This window comes from Lissotriton vulgaris, chromosome 4_1 (assembly GCF_964263255.1).
Source record: "Lissotriton vulgaris chromosome 4_1, aLisVul1.2, whole genome shotgun sequence".
NCBI classification, from domain to species: domain Eukaryota; kingdom Metazoa; phylum Chordata; class Amphibia; order Caudata; family Salamandridae; genus Lissotriton; species Lissotriton vulgaris.
This window is the reverse complement of record NC_141691.1, coordinates 1,031,749,854-1,031,771,790: the sequence shown is the minus strand read 5'-3', so window position 1 is coordinate 1,031,771,790 and position 21,937 is coordinate 1,031,749,854. Positions and strand designations below refer to the sequence as shown.

The 21,937-nt window shown below is 40.3% G+C and overlaps 1 protein-coding gene across 1 annotated transcript in view; it reads right to left on the bottom strand.

Moving 5' to 3' along the window:
• Positions 1-21,937, bottom strand: part of SEMA5A (semaphorin 5A) — a 1,998,383-nt gene that overhangs the window by 528,693 nt on the left and 1,447,753 nt on the right. The gene's annotated exons all lie outside the window — the stretch shown is intronic.

Here is a 21,937-nt window from a genome sequence, read left to right as displayed (position 1 = left end):
ACTTCACATTGTGTAAAGAACACTGATCCAAAGACCGTCTATGTATGAATATAGGTATGTATTTTGTATTTATGAATTTCGGAGCTTATATAATGCTAAAGCTGTCCCAAAACCACACTTAAAAAGTGAGGGAGGTAGCAGAGATTTGCAATCAGTACAGTTAGCATTACATATGAATGAAATTAATCGATTTAGAAAGAAAATGTATTATAGCAGGACAAAACGTAGATGCAAATATGGTCATGGCTGCAAAAGCTGTGTTCTGGAAGAAGACATACCAGACAAATTGCAGGTGATTCATAAAATAATTTCATTGGTGAACAAGGGTTGAAGTCATACATTGTCATGTGGTGCAGTTTCCTACAAGGAACTATGTGTCACCTCATAACATATTGTAAAGGTTCACTCATTTGCTCCATTTCTCTTTGAGGTTGTCTACATGGCAAAAAAGCAAACTGTGCTTTTCTCGGTCAGACAACGGCCTTGACCATTCTAAAATGAAATGGTATGAAATAGTTCAATTTCCAAAATATATACTTATGACTGAAAGTATGTTGGTGCAAATTAGCACGATTTGGCCAGGTTATGTAATCTAGTTTTAGAATGGTTACCTGATAACTACGGGGCCTTCTTTTGGTATTCACAGAAGGCATTTAGTATTAGTAAAGTTAGGGCTCCTAACTTTACTACCACTAAAAGACAAAATCCTAACTGTACGTCTTTCTGTATTCACAAAAGGCATTTAGTAGTAGTAAAGTTAGGAGTCCTAACTTTACTACTACTAAGGGACCGATTCTAATGTCGGACGGAGGTCAGAGCCCTTCAGCCTGCATCGGAACGTGCTGTTCGGATTCCTTTCCGACCAAGCCATTCTGATGGGCTCGGTCGGAAAGGAATTTGACTCGGATTTCCGGATTGCTTATGAAGGGCTTGGCCGTCCGCCATCCGGAAACCCTTCAGTACTCCCCCAGCCGCCTCTTCTCGACCAGGAGAGTACGATGGAAGTTTCCCACTGCCTTTTTGTGCTGGTCTTTCCGTCATGAAAAGGCAGTCGGAAACAGTCTTTGGGGGCCCCCAGTTGGGCCCCCATGAGTGCGAGGCCGAAGAATGGCGGCCTGGGGGTACCTATGATGCCCTCATGTTGATCCCGTGGCACACAGGGTGCAGGGATGAATGGTACCCCTGCATTTCACAATGTGAGCATGCATTCCATTCGGAATGCATGCTCCCATTGTGAAATATAAGAGTGCGACAGAACAGGGTTTGGTCGCAACGTACTTGCAGGTCTGTAACGGACGACAGTAGGTCGGTAGGTTACAGTTCCTGAGCGATGTCAGACGGACTCCGGACCCCCCGACATCAAATCTGCCCATAAATGCCTTCTGAGAATACAAAAAGTAGTAGGTTTAGGATTTTATCTCAGTTTAGAAGTAGTAAAGTTAGGAGGCCTAACTTTACTACTACTAAATGTCTTCTGTGAATACCAAAAGTAGTACGTTTAGGATTTTATCTCAGATTAGTTCTGTGAATCAGCCCCTACATAAGCATAAGCAACTGGTGTATTTATATGTGCAGGAATGAAGACACTGAAACACTGTAATACAATCTTGAAGAGTTAAGTGCATACTCCTAAAGTGTTACCTAAACTATAACACACATGGATGTTGACAAATTCAAAAGATGAACAGGATACGTAAAGAACATTACAACACTGAGTAGAATTTGACAAATTTCTGATTATACATGTTGAAGACTTCACATTTCCATCTGGAGCCATTTAGAAGATAATCCATAGATGGATTAAATTCAACTTCAAGTACCATGTTCAAAGGAAGCCAGAACACAGCACAGCACCACCTCACTTAGACTTTTACATGTGTGATTTCACAGCAAGCCTAGGGCCACATGATCCCATGGAGGCGGTGCAGGAGTTCCAATGGGGATCGGTTTGAAGTCATCAAGTATGAAGGAGGGGAGTATCTTGACTGGTTTGGGATTTCATTCCAACTACGTTTGAAGAATCACAGGATTGGAATCATTGGACTTTGTTTGATGTATGTGGGACCCCATAACAAGACAATATTCAACCTCCCTCGGTTGCGCAATGAAAGCGACCTCCCTAGTGACAAAGACAAAACTGAGAAAAAATGGCAGCATCAACAACCATGGCAACCTAAGGGCCCTTCCAAGCGACCAACACAACACAACAAAAGCCTGTGTTGGATCCCAGTTAGCCTAGCATCAAACACGCTCATTGGTCGGACTATGTGTATACCATCATGATTACAGTTAATTTCTACTTACTCCTTGTTTAGATGTACACTGTTTTAGATTATACTATTTTTAAGTTTGAGGGAGCTATGTCGTCTGCTGGTTGTTATAAGCATCCTGTTTACTGACTGAGGCTCTGCCGTCTTGTTTCAGAAACCATAAAGAGCCACTAGGTATGGTGGTATTAGATGATTACTTGTGCCTTGAAATGCTGATGCTGCTATATTATGACTGTTGTTTGCACATGTCATAGACACATTGCAATATATCAAGTTTTATTAAGTCCAGATGGGTGAAATAAGTTGACTATCAGATGTGCCACTGGCAACTGCAGAGCAACACAAAAATGTTTTTATGGCCAATTTCAAGATTCACTGCCATTACATTTTGGAGTGAAGTGAATCCATCTACCACTTCTCAATTTTGAAGATATGAAACATAATTTGTAGGGATTTGCATATTAGAAATTGCCAAAGCTTCTGTTGCCAGTTGTAGGAGCATGACCACAAAGATTAAGGAGCCATAAACATCAAGGAACAACAACACTTGTTAATCTCCAAAGCTGTCCTTGCATAATACAGGGTTAACCCATTATGCCACGTGACCTTCAGGTAAATTAGATATAAGGATTCAATGGTTCTCTAGGATCTTATTTACTCGAAGTAGCCACATACATTGACAGTTCACGCTGCCACCTCCGCTGATTAAAATATTCTATTTTTGGAATCTTTTCCCACCTCTCATATGGCCTCTAATTTTGGAACATTCGGAGTGAGTGAAGTCACTGCAGAACATTTAGAAGTCAGTGAGTAGCTTTGGCACTAATGAGCTGGGTTGTATATTATAATCCATTCTTAAGTTAGGATCTTTGGCTATGATCCTGCACTGGGTATCTTACTGACAAGACTTTACAGCCTGCGTGGAGAACATGCAAAGGCCCCCATTCCCTGGATGAGTGTCGACGCTCGGATAAATCACAATGCTGCATTGCAGCGTTGTGATTGGTCAGGGGAGCCTGTCTGTGCTTCCTGTTTCTGGAGACAGAGGATAGCAGGAGCAGAGACAAGGGACCCGGCAGCATGGTAAATGTTTTTTTGGTTTTTTTTTTAACGTGGCTTAACGCCGCTTTGTAAATAAGGCCCTATTTCATGCTTCGCTTAGCTTAAAAGGGGCGCGCAATGGATGCTGCTGTGGGCGTGCTGCCACAACACCCATTGTTCTTTGGTGATGCCCCATATTTAAAAGGCTTCGGTCAGCGCCAAAAACTAAGATCAGGGAAAACCTGGTATTAGACTGGCGATAAGAAGAGAAATTATTAATTTCTCCTCATTTTTTGCCCTATCCAAATCGCCTTTCAAGGTTGTTTATGTGCAGGTAGGTGTCACTTCCTGCAAATAAACAACCACCCCTGCAGCGCAGGCACCCTTGTAACATGGCGCAGGGGTGCCTGCACTGGTGCTAGGCTGCTTTATTAGGGCCTGCACTAAGGGAAACACAGGGGTGCACTGTATTTTTGTAAATAAGATGCACCCCTGCATTTTAAAAATGTCAGAGCGCGGCGTTACCAATTGAGCGTAACACTACACTCTAACCTTTTTTGTAAATATGCCCTGTAGTATGCCCAGGGAAAGAACGAAGGAGCAAGACAAATTTTGAATGCACATACTTAATCCTCCAGTGCATCATAATAAAGTGTTTCAGAAGTACAAAGATGTGTGCAAACAACCATTGCAGTCCGAGCATGTAAAGAAAAATATAGAACAGATATTTGATTGACAGATTTTTATAAATATCTACTTTAATCTATAAACTGTTTAACGGGACACCCAGGAGATATGGTGAATAGTAATAATACCCAGCTTATGCCATGTCTTCTCTCATCTGTCTCAACTGTCATTAAGCTGTCTCATCTGTCATTGAGTGTGACAGTTTTTGTATAGATTAGCACTCTGTTAACGTGTAGCTTTCACGCATTAAGGATGCTGTAGTCTCACTTACCAGCAAACATTAGCTGGTATGGTAAACAACACATTAACATTCTGCCACCTAAGATTCCTGTTTGGAATATCTTCGTACAGCATGCCAGACATTTAATTTCAGCAGTGTGATAAAGGTGTAGCACAAACATGTAAAGGATTCTAAAGAACTAACAATTATAATGATATAAAAGTAACACTAATAATGAGTATATATATTTAGCGATTGCTACAATAGGTATTACCAGGTTACAATTATCAGGCACACAGATGTAAGTCTAACACCTTTACACATAATACACCTTTTAACTTCAAGTTACTGATTCAGACTTTTATTGTGTGGTCCTAATGTTCACACTGTTCTTTATGAGTTAAATTGTTCACTTCCAAAATGTCCAGCGAGCAAATATTCTGTATTTGAAAAAAACGGCAAAGACAAACAGACAACTGGAATACGCACCATTCCATTTACACTATAAAAATAGCATCAAAGGCTACAGCGAAGAGTATAAGAAAAATAAAGTCAAATTTAAATTCAGCAATACGGCAGCATTGATATACGGAACTTCAAAGCATCCAATCATCCGTGGGAAATTATCAGGCAAATACTTCTTTCAGTCTCATGACCAAAAATTTTTGATCAAAACTCTGCCCCATTAAATGCGGCAGACGATACCTCCTTCAGTCTTTGATGAAACACAAGCAGTGTCCTCTCCTGCAGACAATGTGCAATATGGCAACCGAAGCCTCAATCACAAGATGCAAGCAGACGTCGCGAAATGATGTGTCTGTGAAGGTGAATTATTGCAGCAATTATTTTTGGGCATTGCTGCAGTGACACTATGCCTCAACCAGGTAGAGGCACCAGCAGTTGCACATGCAATATAAACGTACAAACCTAGGCCATGAGAAAGCGCTCAAAGAAAGGTGCCTGCAGGGAAGTGGCTACCAATTTCTGCTCTGATATGAGCATTAATGACTGTAAATCTTTATTGTGGTTGACACTAAAGCCCCTGCGTTGACATCATGATAGAGCACAAACGAGTACTGAATTTAGAAAGTTTGTGATGGCACAGCAATCACTTCAAAGCAATGGCGGCTCGCCGAAGGAGTGCTGTGGGGCAGTGTGGTGGGACGGGGGAGGGGCAGGGTGGGGGAGTAGTGCACCCCGACATACAGCGGAACGGAGTAAACTAAGTAAATACATTTTTAAAACTATTTACCTTGCGTGTGCTGCATCGCCAACTCAGCGATGCAGCACACGCAAGGTAAACTGTTTTATTTATTTATTTACTTAGTTTACTCTGTTCCGCCATATGTCGGGGTCCACTACCCAGCAATCTGCTCCTCCCCCGTCCCGGCCCACCGCCCCGCAGCACTCCCTCTGCGAGCCGCCACTGCTTCAAAGTAAGAGTCAGTCAATAACAAGTCAGAGTACCTCAAATCTCCCCTCCAATATTTAATATAAGAATAATCTTTCTACTCTTTCACCTTAACTCATTTATCAACAAAATAGTATTCGGATTTTGTCCTCAGAAAACACCAGAATTGGGTTCAACCAAATATTCTAACATATGATGAATGGCTTTAGGTAACATCAGGATGGGTCTCAGATTAAGAGTGATAAATGAGAACTTCAAACATTGTAAGTGCTTGTGATATGTAGGATACTTTCACTTTGAGGAAACAACTTTTTATGCTGCCTCAGTGGATTCTTCTGCAATTTACAGCTTTTCTTGTTATAACACTGTGTTGAATATATATTGCTTTCCAGTTCGTCTGGGACTGGTATGTGGGCTCATGACAATTAATTAAGGCGAAAAGTGTGCAACTTGAATTTAACTGAAAGGAATAAAGAAGAGACAGTTCATGTAAATTTTGACTTATGTGGAGGTTTGCCCGACTGGACAAATTTGCCTTTGTCATTGATTGAGTGCATGAAGATAAACTAAGCGAGTGCTGTGGTCTCTGTTGCTGATGAACTGCCTTCATGGTCTATTGGTGGATGCCAATAGCGGACTTATATCTACTGACTTACACTTCAAACTGAAATTTTGTCACATCAAAATCTAAAACTGGATTATGGGTGAGGCTTCCGGTTTTCAGTTTTTGTTTATTTTCACAGATAAATATAGACAAAAAAAAACCATCAGTTTCCTGCGTGTATTCTTATTTTTAAGTGTAGAAAATACAGAAAATGGTGCTTCTTGTGAATGACTCTCCTTGTTGTCCTTCATGAATTCAGACCAATTTTTAAGCAGATAGACAGCATTGGGATTTAAAAACAGGGTGAGGTTCCCTAAAATATAGGCATATCTTAACATCTATATTTACTGTTTTGCTATATTTGGCTGCTTAATTTGCTAAAACGTAGCAGGCATCAAAGTATGAGAGCGTGTTTATCACTTGAATAAATGTGGATATATAGCATTTTACGACTTCATTTATTCTCAAAACATAAAATCAATATGGAGCAATACAAATAAAAGTGCCAAAAATTAATAAAAATGGTTAAATACAGATGGAAATGTTAAAAAAATGAATATCATAAAACCGGGATGCCTTATTATGGGGTGACGAGGCTAAATGTTTAAAAGTGTAGAACATTCTTGTCTTATTTCCTTCCAAGTGTGTATTAATTGTATCAGACTGGACTTTCACAACACACTGAAACGTGATTACTGTTGCTTATTGCCTCAATGCTCACATTGTGTGATTGTTGGATCAAAGCTCGCCCAGTGCTGGTGTTCCTGACCTGGAGTTTCCTTCAGGAGAACACGGCTCAAACTCAGATGCCTTCAATCAACTGCTGCCTAGTGCTTATGGTAACAAACTTGGATCTTCTAGGAGCTGTAGAAAAGATCCATGAAGGAAGGTCTAAAATTGGGACTGGTGCAGTCTTCTCTCTATCTGAACTCTGGATTGGCGGAGGCAATGGCAGCCTTTGAATAAGTGGCAGGCCCTTGGGAAGACAGTTTTTAGATTAGGCATAGGTATGTTAAAGTAAGGCAGCCCCCAGTCTGAGATGTAATGGAGAGTGGGTTGTGTGCCTGCTTCTTATTACCTCTCTAAGAAGAGCCAACTAAAAATATATCTGCTTTAATTCAACCTTAGATTTTTTTAAGGGAAAGGCTGAAAGATCTATCTTCCCAAAAAGTGGTAGCCTCAAGATCTTCCAGAGCTTAGTGCTTGTAAATGGACCTGGTGAAGACATCTTCACAATGTTTATCTTTTATCACAGTCCTTATATTATTTCTACTGAGTCAGAGCACATCACTGTGATAACCAGTTCTATGTCTAGAACTGGTTATCTGTACAGAAATCAAGGATGGGAAAAAGCAATGAAGAAGAGATGCCCAAGTGTGTCAATTAATTTTAGTCGAAGATGGATCCTAATAACCCCAATAAAGTTTCTGTTGGATGAGCATGGACAGCAAGGTAATATTGCTAGAGGTTGAATTATTCAATCAAAACCACATTTGATAAATGAGTAGCAGTTTATAAATTGTGACCCGGTCTCCAGTTAATCTAATAATATATTAATATACCACTGAGCTTCCACATCTAACTAGGCTATAAGCAGGGCCACTGGAATTATGCAATTGTGCGGCCGCAGCGATTTTCCGCATAATTATACATTTGCCGTAATTGCCACATAATCCATCATCTGCACCATAAGATGCAGATTGTAACAGAAAAAATAGCTTTCTATTGTTTATTGCTAGATTTTGGTGTTACATTGATATTAATGGACTGCAACCAATGCATAGACAGTGTTACTAAGTTTAAAAATTACAAATAAATGAAGTAATACTATTACAAAACGTGCAGAATGATGCCACATAATTTGCCTATTCTTGCCACATAATTTACTCAACCCTGCCACATAATTTGACCCTCTTCTGCCGCATAATTCCAGTGGCCCTGGCTATAAGCCTATAATTTGTCTGATCTGCCCCATTCCATTTTTTTGTAGCTTGCATGCAACATGTTCCAGTCCAAGAAGTTGGGATGGAAAAGTTTATCTAGCCAGCATTTAAACTCTGTGTAAAGTAATAGCTACAAAGGCTAGGACCAGCTTTGAAATTCAAGGGCAATCCAGTTTGAGTCAGGAGTCCTGTCTACATGGCTATATTAGGATAGTGGTCCCATGTCATCTACATCAAAAACAAGCTCCCTTTCTCAGAAAACCAATGCAGGCATAGTTGTTAGTAGCATTTTCAGTACACCCTTTGAAACATCTAAAGTAGATATTGATTGAACCTATCCTCCAGCAGCAACATGTTATACACAGCACCAGTCCTACCTGCTGTACCCAGAGGACTGATTTAGGCCCAGAATTTGTAAGCATCTAGCGTTTTGCTGGAGTTCTAAATTTTCAGCCACTTCTGCCTCTTGGTGAGTTTTTTTCTCTCTTAGATTCTTGTTGTATAATGCTTTTTACACCCTATATAGTTTTTGGGACACCATTCGCGACCAGAGGTTTAATAGAGACCCACATTGATTATACTAGTCATTTTTCGTCTGTGTACTGGTTCAGGGAAGATCGGTCATAACTAGTACAACACACATGGGTTTTGCCATCAAAGTCCAAAAAAAGACTACTAAACATCCTCTCAGTGCGGCGTCCTTCAGACTAGGAGGGCGTCTTCTTTTATGGAGGCCAACCAAACAATGTCACTGTACTATGCTTTTCAAAAAGTCCTGAACTTCATTGAATCCACTTTAAAGCAGACCCCCCTACCAATGTTTCCAACAAGTCACCATTTCCAAAGGGTTTTAAGTGGGTAAATTCATGCAATCTCTTGTAGCATGTGACCGCTGTCACTTCTCCCCTCATTTTTAAAGTGTTTACAATGCGAGAATAAAGAGGTAGACGTAAACGTATGGTCCATAGCACCGCTTTCGAGGTGGTTGTGCAGTACAAAGCACTTACGTTCAAACGAGGGCGGCGTATTAACTGTTCTTCGCCTTTTCTTGTTGACTAGTTGATAATCAGCATGTGCTGCACGAGGGATCCCCTGATACCCATCCTGCCACTCAACTTCTTGTAAACCAATATATTATTTTAGGTCACATAATATGAGAATGTATTAGAATGTAATTTAAATGCACACATACTTCGCGAAGTAGGGAAAAAGCTTCAGGGATCGAGCTATAGAATTATATAGGCTAGAAAAAGATTATTTTCATTGTCATTCTCCAATAAAGATCTCCTGCTGCAGTACATTTTTTAGAAATGTCTGTAATTGTCACAGTCCCATACTGAATGTTAAATGCTACAGTACCTTCTTGATTGCCTTATGTAGGGTATTTAGTTTTGCTTTTGTGTGCAACTTACAACATTATAACTTGGGTGAGAGGCAACACCCGAACCTGGTGTCTGAGTGGACTAATGCATCTAGCCCAGGAAGCTGTGTTTCACCTCATGGTTCACATTTAGGCTACCAGACGGTCAGATCAACATTTCATCCTCCCGTGGCTGATAAAATTAACCCTATTTATTTGCGTTCTGATAATCACGTGTAGTTCAGTTCCAAATTAGCCGAAACCATGAACATGTGTTTTACAAACTGACATTCCGATAACAGTAATTCGGTTATGTTCTCTATGTAGTTTAGAAAGTCCAAGGGCCATATTATCAAGAAAGAGCGATACATTATCGCCGCTTTAATCGGCAGGAAACTGCCGCTAAAGTGGCGATAGATAATAGGCTTCATAATCCGCCCTTGTGAATTCCCATAGAAGCCCAGGTTCTGGTGTTAACCTGGGCTTCTATGGGAATTCATAAGGGCATATTATCAAGCCCATTATTGCCGCTTTAGTGCCAGTTTACTGCCGATAAAAGCGGCGATAATGTATCGCCCTTTCTTGAAAATATGGCACCATGTTTTCTTAGAGCCAATGGTTTGAGACTGGAGATAGCGCATGGCTGCCTATATGTGCGCCTCTACCATTAGTAAATGCTGAAATATATGGGTCCGTCCTTCTAATCAAACATCGCTATTTCAATCATACTGACTGATGGGAAACATTCAGAGCAATATCCCACAGGCTGTCTTTGCCTTCTGTTCAGAGGTATTAAATCTGCGTAGGGCATGGATTTATTCTGTCCGAATGGCTAACTACCATTTTGAAAGGAAGCCCATTCACATTTAATTGACTAAGCTTTCATTCTGCACTTTCCCCCCTCAATCGGTAACATACTGTGGGTTAAAAGGAGCTGTGTAATTGTCATGTTAGGAGGGCAGTTATTGAGTCATGGTTTCTAATAGTGAAACCTTCAATTGCAAAGTAAAGTAAACGAATCCAACTGCATTTTGGTTTATAGGAAAAAATGAGTCATGGCATTGTACACTCTCTGGTATTTAATTTATCTGAGTAAAACTCCACGGTGGCAAGCAGGTGTTTGCACAGGGATCAGAATTACACATTGTGTGATAATTACCACACACTACATTCCCCCCATACATTCCAGGAAGTCAAACTTGCCAAAATTCACTGGAGGTAAAAAGAAAAAAGAACAGGATAAACGTGGTATTTAGTGTTAAAAACGTATGCTGCATGTTATGCCCCTTTTTCTTTTAAACCTATGAACAGGAGGTATTTACCACAGGGTCGGATTGGGAAGGGTGGCAGTGAGGCATTGGCCGATGGGCCGGTGCCTAAGGGTGACACGTGTGCCAGTTGTTAAAGGGCCTCAGCTTCATTCTTGCCCTCCCAGGCCATCGCACTTCAGGATATGGTGTGCGGTGCAAAGGTGTTAAGTGTGTTAATGTGCCTTAATGGTAGCCAGGTGTTGCTCTAGTTGTTGGGTAATTCTTACCTCGGCCCACCAGTGGGACCACAAACCAGTGTCTTACCCCTGACCTCTTACATGCCAGGCCATCACATTCAGGCAATGGTGGGAGTTTTGGATATGGGCCAACTTCATCTCAGGCCCCACTGGAGCAGCAGTGGCTGCGTCCTTTTCTTTTTTTTGACCCCATACCCTACAAGGCCATCACCCTGAGGTTATGAAGGGCTGGGAATGGAGGGAACTAAGAGAAGCCTTCCTGGAGGATGTGTGTGTATTTGCATAGTCCTTGCTGGCAAACATAGTTTACCACACATGCAAGACAACGCATGCCATTTCAAAGCGGTTGTTACAAGTCGGAACAACGACTTGCTATAGAGGGCAGAAGGTTTTGGATTTAAAATCCAACACCTTCCCTAATGTTGCACAGATTGGAGTTGGAATACTAAATTATACTATTTCAACATTGAGCGCCCTCCCTACAGCAAGTCGTTGTTCTGACTTGTGTTGTAAAGGTATTCGATGTAACAACGCGGTTGTTGTAACAACCTCATTGTAATGGCATCCGTGGTAAATGCATGAAAACTAACGTGTCATATTCGGCCTCGCTGTGAGGTAACCTTTATAAGGCTTTTATTAAACTGTAGAGGATGTGGCCTTGTGGCCAAGGCTGCCTACTTTCAAAGTCGGAGACTAGGTTCCAGTTCCAGTCCAGCATCAGCTCAAAAACCTGTGATTTTGGGCCAATCACTTAATCTCCCAATGCCTAAAGAAAACATTTATTTGGTCTTGTGTAGTGTAACTGTTGCTCATGTAAATCGCTACAATGCCCTAGCGCCGAGTTCACCTTATGTAAAACTATAAAAAAGCAATTCGAAAATAAAACAGCAACTTATTTAGGTTTTAAGATTCTGCAAGGGCCAGAGCGTAATAACTAGAGAGCACCCTTTATATAAAAATATCCATATTCATTTTTAACTTGAACATGGCTTTTCTGTCTTTTTTTTAGTTTAACTATTAGTCCCAGTTGAGTAAAACATCTTTAGAGCACATTTTAAAGTGCTTTCAACTTATGTTGACTGTTTACAGACAAAACAATGGGTGGAGATGGACAGGGTCTGGTCTACCTCCTTCTCTTTTCCTTGCTGGGTGCCGCAAGGCTCTTCGCTGAGCCCAACGCTGTTTAATGTCTATGACTCCCCACTTGCCACGCTGATAAAGTCTTTTGGCGTTACAGTGGTGTCTTACACTGATGACATACAGATCGTGGTTGGTAATCCGGAGGACACCGCCCGTAGGTTTCATAATTGTATGCATGAAGTCGGGGTATGGATGCCCAGAAACTGTCTGAAATTGAATGCGGGAAAGATGGAGGTTCTTTTGTTTGGACGTGACACTTTGTTCTGAACACCCAGTTGGCGGCCGCAGCAACTGGGAGATGTTCCTGTCCCAGTCTCAAAGGTCAAAAAAAACTTGGGAGTCTTATTTTGATACTAAATTATCCTTGAAGGTCAAATAAACGCCTCCATCTCCTCATGCTTTCTCAGATCGAAATCCTTAAGAGAGTTTTAATTGTAGGGGTGCACTATATTCATGAGTAATCAGCACCCACATATATAAAGGACTATAATCATGTTTAAATGTGATGTAGAGCTATGAAATAATGTGCCAGAAGTTGCATAGAGTAACGTAAAGAGTTTGAAAATACTAATGCAAAGTTAATCTAGAAATATGGTTGCAGTGAGGTATTTACCCAATTCATTAATGTATTAAGATGTACGATTGGAAATTCATTATTGTATTCATATAACGAAATAGAAGTGCTTAAGTTAGGAAATGTGTTAAGAAAATGTATTCTTGCTAGAATACTGAAGGCCTAATGAACGAAAATGGTTTGCTCATGTTAGGATGTGATGCCAGAAACGTGCAGAGGCCCAGGTGGGGAGAAAGACTGTGTAGGCCGAACTAAGAATGTCTCACTTAACATTAAATCCTGGAAATGTCTTTTCTAGAAGGTTGCTTTAGAAAAATTAATTGCAAGTAGCATGGAACTGTGAGCCGATTTATGTGCGTTCTTTTGGAGGTGCAAGGTTAACTAGAGATAGTTGAAGAAGAGCCCATTGTGTATGAGCGTTAGGATCGTAGTCCCAGACATGGAGGAGTGACTGCGGAATTTTAGGGAAGCAACTTCAAGAGCGCTGGGACCCAAGGATGTTGTTCAACGGACAAAGATGAAGATGTCGTAATGGAAACTCTTGAAAGTTAATATCTCTGAGAGGGGCGTACCTCAGGGCGTGTCGTCCATATTGTGGGGTTTTGTATTAGGGACAGCACCCTGAAGGAGAGGCAGAGCAGACGCGCATGAGGGCGAAGAAAGATGTTGGTCAGGCAGAGAGTTTTGCCATGCGAGATGGGTTCTTAGGCTAAGTCCGAACAAAGTGAGTGTACTTCTTTGGAAGTCACCACGGCTGACACCTTTTGATAGGAGGGAACCTTGTAAAGTAGGGATGTCACTTAGTATAGTGTAGGGACGGATTAAACTGGATTTTTTCTTTCCTTTTCCGATGCCTACTAAGACGCAGGTTATAGCAATTCTTGTTAGTCTGATGATTTTGGAATTGATATTGGTATTGTTTCTTAGTCGATTAAGACTTTTCCGTAGAATTATGTTTGTATTAGTGCCTGTTTATCTTCTGAATCTTTTACTGAGGTGTTTATATACACAACTGTTTTTGGCTTTATAATAAATCTTTAAACTTGACCTTTATTCAGTGGTTCTTCGGGGAAAGCAATGGGGATAGTTCAAGTTGACATTACGATGTTAAGATAGATTGCCTTCTACACTCTATGACAGGTAAAAAGGTCTAGTCGACCTGTGACGGGATTCTAGAAAATACTATTCTGATTCTAGAGAGAAAAATCACGCCTTTCCAGTTGTAGTTACCACACTTATTTTTTATCTAAGATTGATTACTGTAGATCGCTATTTCTTAACATTCAAGGAAGATTTCTAAATAAATTACAGATTCTCCAAAATGCTGCAGCTCGTCCGCTGCTGGCCATACCAAAATTTCAGCCAGTCTCTCATGCTCTTTCAATATTACATTGGCTGCGATTAGAAGGCGAATTGAATTTAGGGCCCTTTGTATTGCATTTAAAGCACTACATGGGCACGGACCCGAATATTTTAAACACAAATTCACAAGATATGCTCCAAAAAGGCAGCTTCGATCCTCCTCTTCTTTTAACCTGGTGATTCCGAGGGTTAAAACAGCATCGTGGAGGAATAGAGGTTTTGTAACCGGCACAGCTAGGCTGTAGAATTCTCTTCCGCTGGCATTAAAGAAATAAACTGAACTCATCTCCTTAAGTAATCTATTAAAAACATGGTTATTTAAACAACATTAAAACAGGAATGCCAATTGGGGCTGTCACTTCGTATCTGTAGCTGGCTCTATAGTTTGAAATCAGAGTTCTTCGCGCCTAGACACCCTTGGATATTAGCGTGCGTAATAAATAAAAAATTAATTTCACTTCATCAGAGGAAAAAATAGAGACTTTTGCAGGTTTTTCCGTTTTCACACCGGCCAAGATACTAAAATACAAGTCATGTCGGTAAATGCAGCTAGAGTGTGAGCCTGTCATGCGGCTTATGTGCGTAGTGTTATAAGGTCATGCATGAGGACCAGAGTTATGCGTCTTATGTGGTTTTTGCTACACATGTACACGAATTTGAAGCAAAAAGGAGTGAGAGATAAGGTATTTAAGCACTAGATGCTAGTGTATAGATTCAGTGAAAAGTGAGAGTGCAGTGTTGACTACGTGATGAGAGTTCTAGCTTTCTGTTTCTATGCAATAAACTCCTCAAACTATTTTCTTATCAAGAGTTTAGCTGTTCATGAGCATGAGTGTAGGAGGAATGCGTGAAAACAGACAGTCACACCCACAGACACCAGCCATCTTTGGAGGGAGTCTCTAGAATCCACTCCAAACACTATTCAGTGTGGAGCCTTGGGAAATGCTGAAGTGAAGGGTATCAGTCTTGTGAAGTGCAATCTTGCTTCAGCTATTGAATATGAAATGGTGACCACAGAGCAGTGAAAAGAGAAGGAAACAATAGCAATGGGCTATGCTACATCCTGTGAGACTCCGCCAAGGAGCAGCAGAGAACAACCAATAGGAAAGGCATTAAACTGTCAGTCATAGTGTATGCTCTGAGGAGTACTTCCAGAAGTAGCAGCCAGCAACTCACATGAATCGATATTAACTGCTCAGTCCATGCTATTAGTTCTGATGAGTAAAACCAATACTGGCATAGAAGCAACCATTATCCAATCAGTCAATGGTATATGCTCTACAGAGTCTGTCCAGGCACGCCAAAGGAGTAGCCATACTGCAGTCAGTCATAGTAAATGCTCTGAAGTGTCCAGGCAAAGCTGTAGGCATAAAACCACAGGAATGGGTATTACATAAACTGCTCCATACAAAATGCTCTGAGGAGTCCACTAAGTAGCAGCTGTGTGGTAGAACATGAGTGGGCTTTATGTACAAGCTGTTTGATGTTTTACACAGTATTCCTACGTTCAGTAGAGGAGCAATCCATAGGAAAGGCCATTCTAACCAGCCATACGTTTTGTTCTGGGAGCCATCACAGTGGTATTTTCTCTGTTGTACTATATCATTGCTTAATTCAGCAAATCTCATTATTAATGCTCAAATAATGTTAGCCACATCTCATTTGTCAACTTCCCAAGACTAGACCACAGTGGATCACAGCTAGTCCTCTCCTATGTTGAGGTTCAGCTGCAGACAATTTTAGCTGTCTGGTGGGAGCAATTTTATCACCCAACAGAAAACAAACAACACACAACTTACACATACAGACACACAAATGTGCTTTTGCACAGCCCCTTTCAGCCACTGACTATTGTGGACTGGCTGGCTTTATGCACAATCTAACATCGCTTTCCATCAACATTACTAGCAGCTCACTGCATTTAGCTGATGGAAAAAGCCGAAAATTAAGGCAATTGCTTATTCACATACACATACACATACACATAACACATACACTGGCTACCCAACTCCTCCACATTTCACACACACATTCAAAAATTGCAACACCTGCCTGCACCGCCTGCATTTCCGTGGCTCTCCAGAGATTCCACATTCATCCCGCTGTAGTGAGTCTGTCCCCATTCCACTCTGCAATTTTTCTTTTCTTTTTTGAGGTCAAACCAATTTAAAATTGCCACTAGTCCACCTGCTGCTTTAATTACATACTCATTTTATTTTTATTTTAAAGTTTATTTTAAAATCATAAATGGTCCAGCCAAAACAATTAATACCATCACTATCCCTGATAACAATGAAAAACAGTGGAAAGAACAATGGAATCTAAAGAAAAAAGTAATTAGAACTGAGCTTCATGCCGACTTTCTAGTACAATACTGTAGAAAGGGAATGATCACAAAGGGTTTACAGGTTAAAAATGAACCTGGATTGTTTGTTAAAAATTATAAATTCAAAGAAACGTGGACATATATCGCAAATAGGTGTAGTAGAGATTGGTTACTTTTGATAATAGAAACAGCTCATGCGACACTAATCGTTGAAGAAAGAGAGATAGAAGAGATGGAATAAAAGCTAAAAGCGAATCCATCCCTGGAGGATGCGAAACGGAAATTAGAAGAAATCCAAGGTGATCTTGATGGATATAAAGACTACCTGGTGAACAAAAAAAGTAACAAGTTTAGAAAAAACATGAGTACGTATAAACCAAAAGTGATTTACCCATATCTTCAAAAATATTTTTTTTGAGAAACAGAGAGAAGAATGGGGCCCCAAAAACAATTGGCAACCTAATAAACGAAATAGTGTTAGTAAGGGAGTGACATTTTCGGATACATCACACAAAAATATAGACTCAGAAACAGAGATAGGGCAGGAACATCAGCCGATAAAGGAAAGAGAGACTCAATCAAACGGAAAGAGAGAGAGTTTCTCTTTTTTAGATCGACGCAAATCAAACCCAAACCAGAACCCGAATGCAAGAGGACGGGGAAGGGGGAGAGGTTTCTACCCACAGAACCAAGGCCAACAACGTCCCTACATGAGGACGCGGAGCCAAAAACATTGGGACTAAACATCATAGCCTCAGTTATCAATCTGTCAAATAGAAACCTGACCCAGGATGAGATTTGTGTATTAGAAAAGGGACTGGGGTTTGCAATAGCTGGACCTCCAGATAATTTCAATTTAGAAAGAGACCTTCGTAGTTTAAAAAAAAAATTAGGCTACACAAATTTTTCGAGGGGAAGGAGAGGACAACCAGTGATAATAAATCAGGTTTACGCCCCACATCATTGTGGACAATGATTAGTAAAGATGTAGAGACTTTTGAGAGAGTTTTAGAAAAAGGGATGGAAGACATTTTAAGTAAAAAAAATTTGGACCCAAAATAATCTAACACCAAGAGAGAAAGTAGCACTTAAATATTTTGGAACAGTGTAAAGAAATTACAATAAAACCAGGCGACAAAGGTGGCAGCATTGTCGTCATGGAAACAACAGAATATGATAAGAGAATCCTAACTTTACTCTTCAACCGTAAACACTATTCAGTATCAAATAGACAGGAATGGATAACTTTGGGCAAGAACATTGGAAATGTATTACTGCTAGCACAGGAGGAGGAGATAATCAACCAAGAAGAATATAGTTAACTGAGAAATGAAACCCCTACCATGCCGGCAATAAATGGTTTGCCAAAAGTGCATAAAAGTATACAAGACCCACCTATGCGACCTATTGTGTCTAGTCTAAATTCATTAACAGAGGCCTTAAGCCAGTATGTCGATAAATGTATTCAACCCATAGTATCGCAACAACGGGCATACATTAAAGATACCACAGACATGATAAGTAAAATAGAGAATACATCATTTAATTCTGAAAGAGACTGGTTAGTGACCTTAGACATAGAGGCGCTCTACTCAAATATCCCCAAGATGATACCATAACAATGATAAGAAATCTCCTTAAAAAAGAAGATGAAGATCTTTCAGCTCATTCTACTTTCCTAGTGGTTTGTGTAGAGATTATTCTTAAAAATAATATCTTTCTGTTCAAAGAACAGTTTTACAACAGAAAAAGGGAACCATCATGGGAGCCACATGAGCCCCAAGTCTGGCTTGCCTTTATGTGACAGCATTTGAAGAAAAACATATCTTCAATCCAGTGGCCCCTTTTTTTGAAAAAGTGAAAAAGTGGTCACAGTTCATTGACGACGTTTTCTTCATCTGGCAAGGGAGTGAAGAAAAGTTGAAATCCTTCTTAGAATGGATTAATCTAGGAGATGACAACCTTAAGTTTACATCTTCCTACAGCAATAATATATGTGATTTTCTGGACATCAAAATTAAGAATGTAGAGGGAAGCCTGACAGTTGAATTGTTCACAAAACCAACTGATCGCAACACTATGTTGCATTATAAAAGCCATCCCCCGGCCTGCCAAAAAAACAATATTCCCTTTCGCCAGTTCTTAAGGGTAAGAAAAAATTGCACAAATAGACAGGAATATGAGAAACACGCCAAGGTCCTGACCAATAAATTCTAAGAGAGAGGCTACCTAAAATCAATGGTAAAAAAGGCATATAAGCGCTCCAAATATTACAACAGAGAGAGCCTATTTGAACCCAAATGCCCGAAAGAACAATCTGAGAGACCAATAGTATGTGTGACTAATTTCTCAAATATTTCAAATAAGATGAAAAATTTTGTCAACAGAAGTTGGAAGCTACTAAACACCACAGGTACAGGCCCGTTACCAAAACCTATTTTTGCATTTAGAAGGAGCAGGACAATAAGAAACTGTCTTGTACACACTTACCCTAATAACAGTAGTAGAAATCAAGTGAAAACTATAGATGGAGCGAGTCCAACAGGACATTTTCCATGTGGAAACTGTAAAAACTGCAATCAACTACTGAAGGGCCAATCAGTGGTATCTATACTACTATAATAAAGGAAGAACTTTCAGCCTTTGATGCGGGTAAACTCGGGAACCACAGCGCCAATCCACACACCCGATACAGCGTTGGAAAGGTCAGGGTAAGCAGATGGTCATAGGCTATATATCAGCAAAAAATATATGTTACAAGGGCAAAGTGCGTTCTTTGCCAAAGTAGTCCCTTGGAAGTAGTGCCATGTCTGAGGTGGGCATGTGCGCTAACGAGGAACGTGCTGACATCACCGTCAGACATTTTGGTAAAGTTCAGGAAGTAAACCAGGAGCGCGAGGAGGAACCGCCAGGAGCACGAGGAGCAGCGACAGGAGCGTGAGGCTGAGGAGCGGCGGCGCCCGCAATTGGCTAAGGCAGAGGTCCGACATGCCCAGGGGTAGGAGCGGCCACGAGCGCGGGGAGGAGCGGCCAGGAGCGCAAGGCTAAGGAGCGGACACGAGCGCGGGGAGGAGCGGCCAGGAGCGCGAGGCTGAGGAGCGGCGGCAGCAGTGAGTGTCACCCGGTCTTTGGCCCATCGCTGCACAGGTGGTTGGGGGCCTGGGATTCGAGACGCGACATGCTGCCGGAGGTCTGTAGGGGAACTGAAGGTGGTGGTTGCGCTCCGGAGGACTGCACACTGAGCCTCATTGCCCCGGGACAACGTCAGGCGGGCTGCTAGTATAATAATATAACACACTATCAAAGAACATTGGTAAACTGCAGGACACAAAATGTAATCTACATGATTAAGTGCCCATGTGATAAAGCATATATAGGTGAAACCTCAAGGGACATGAGACTGAGATTAAATGAGAATAAATCTGCTCTACAAACTAAAAAACAGAATGCACCTCTAGTAACCCATTGGAAAAAGAAAAGACACAATATTGAAGATCTGAAATGGTTCATTTTAGAAGTCGTGAACCTAAATAATAGAGGAGGAGACTTAATGACCAAACGCAAAAAGCGAGAGCAATACTATATGTCAAAAATTCGACACGTACAGAAGCGGTTTAAATAATAGTGAGGAATGGGAGAGGATTCTATAGAGGCAATACACAAAAAGCATAAAGCTTCATGTACTTTGGAGTGGCTTTAGGCAAAGATAGCTAAGGAGACCATATAAGAATATTTAATAAAAACAACGAATGTAATAAACAGAGTGTAGGATTATACAGACAATAGATTATAGACCTAAAGAATTTCATTATATGACTATAGACAAAGATCACAGGGTATATATTTAATATATCAATAATAAGTCTGAACAGCAATATATTGATAAGAAGTTTAATCAGTAAACAGAGACGTAATTATAAAACAACTAAAACTGGTTTAATAGTAAGTAATTCCCACAATAAAAATGTGGGGGTAAATGAAAAGGTAGGGGCGGAAAGCCAAGCCCCGATTTATAATGAAGCTTAATGAAAAATAAGTACTGAAACCGGCAGACTAGGTGTTCGGTCAAGTAAATAAATGTGGGGAAATGTCTACGAATTATTAATGTGGACAACCCTGTATAACCTTAGGGTGATTTGCCCAAACCAAAATGGTGACCGCGCATGCGCAGAGGGGTCCTAGACAGACGGGAACATTATATGCATTTTTGCAAGAAGTTGGGTCCATAAAACAAATCCAAAAAGGCGCCCGCGCATGAGCGGTGAGGTTCACATAAACGAGAACGTTGTATTCAATTCATATATGAAGTACGGCTCATAAAAATTGTAAAATAAGGCGAAAATATACATGATTTGAAGAAATAAGGATAAATGCATATAACAGAAATAAAATATTAAAAGGGGTGGCGAGATTTAAATCAACGGCGCCCGCGCATGCGCAGAAAGGCTCGTATATACAAGAACGCTATACGAATCCGTGCATGAAGTAGGGATCGTAAAAGTAGTAAATTAAGGTGAAAATAAACAATGATCGAAGAAATAAGGGCAAATATATATAAAAAACAAAATAATGAAAGGGGCTCCTGAGACTGAAACTTACGGAAAGCGAGACTGTGAGAAATAGAGAGAACACGATCAATAGAAAGAAACAAATAACAATCACCCTATTAATAAAATCAGAAATAATGTACACTTTAGAAAAGAAACGAGAACAGGGGATGATAAGGGATACAGGTATGAACAAGAACTTTTAAGATGGCCGCCACATTAGTGTAAAAAATCTAAGCACACAACTATTAACCACTGATTAAGAGGGCTAATTGACAATTAGCAGTGAGATAAAAGGAAGGTTTTCCTTCCTTTGAAACCACTAGCAAACGGAAGAGCCAGGAGGTAGGACGCTCCGGCAGGACCCTCTACAACACAAGTAATTGAATAAATAGGTCCTAGGCTCTCTAGTTGACAGGTTAAATAGGGGACCACTGACCATTAGTCTATATTATGTTCCCCATAGGTCTTGGAGATTTATCAAACATCAAAGACAAGAACCTCAAATGTTTTGAAAAAAAGAGACTCATGTTGAATGTCCATTCCTAAGGTGAGGAGGAGACCCAGTGAGAACATAAATATACTTGGACTACCCAAGAGAAATAGGAGTATAAAGTTTTCTTGATATATACTTTTGTCTTATAGGCATAACAAGGAAAAAGAACCTTATTAAGCACAGCGCCTTCCCAAAATATAACTTTAATAATAAAGAGGCAAGAGATGTGTGACTTTAAAAATAGAAGAAAGTGACATTATAAATTGAGAATTAAAAACTGAATAATTATACAAATTGTTATGTTAACAGCTGAAACTTGGAACTGCCGGTACAATACATAAGAAATAAGAAAAGAGTACAAAGAAGAAATCCAAGGTAGTGAAGTGTGATTTATATATTTAATAAATAAGTAAAGTGATAGCCAATATTGGCATTTGACATTATCTATT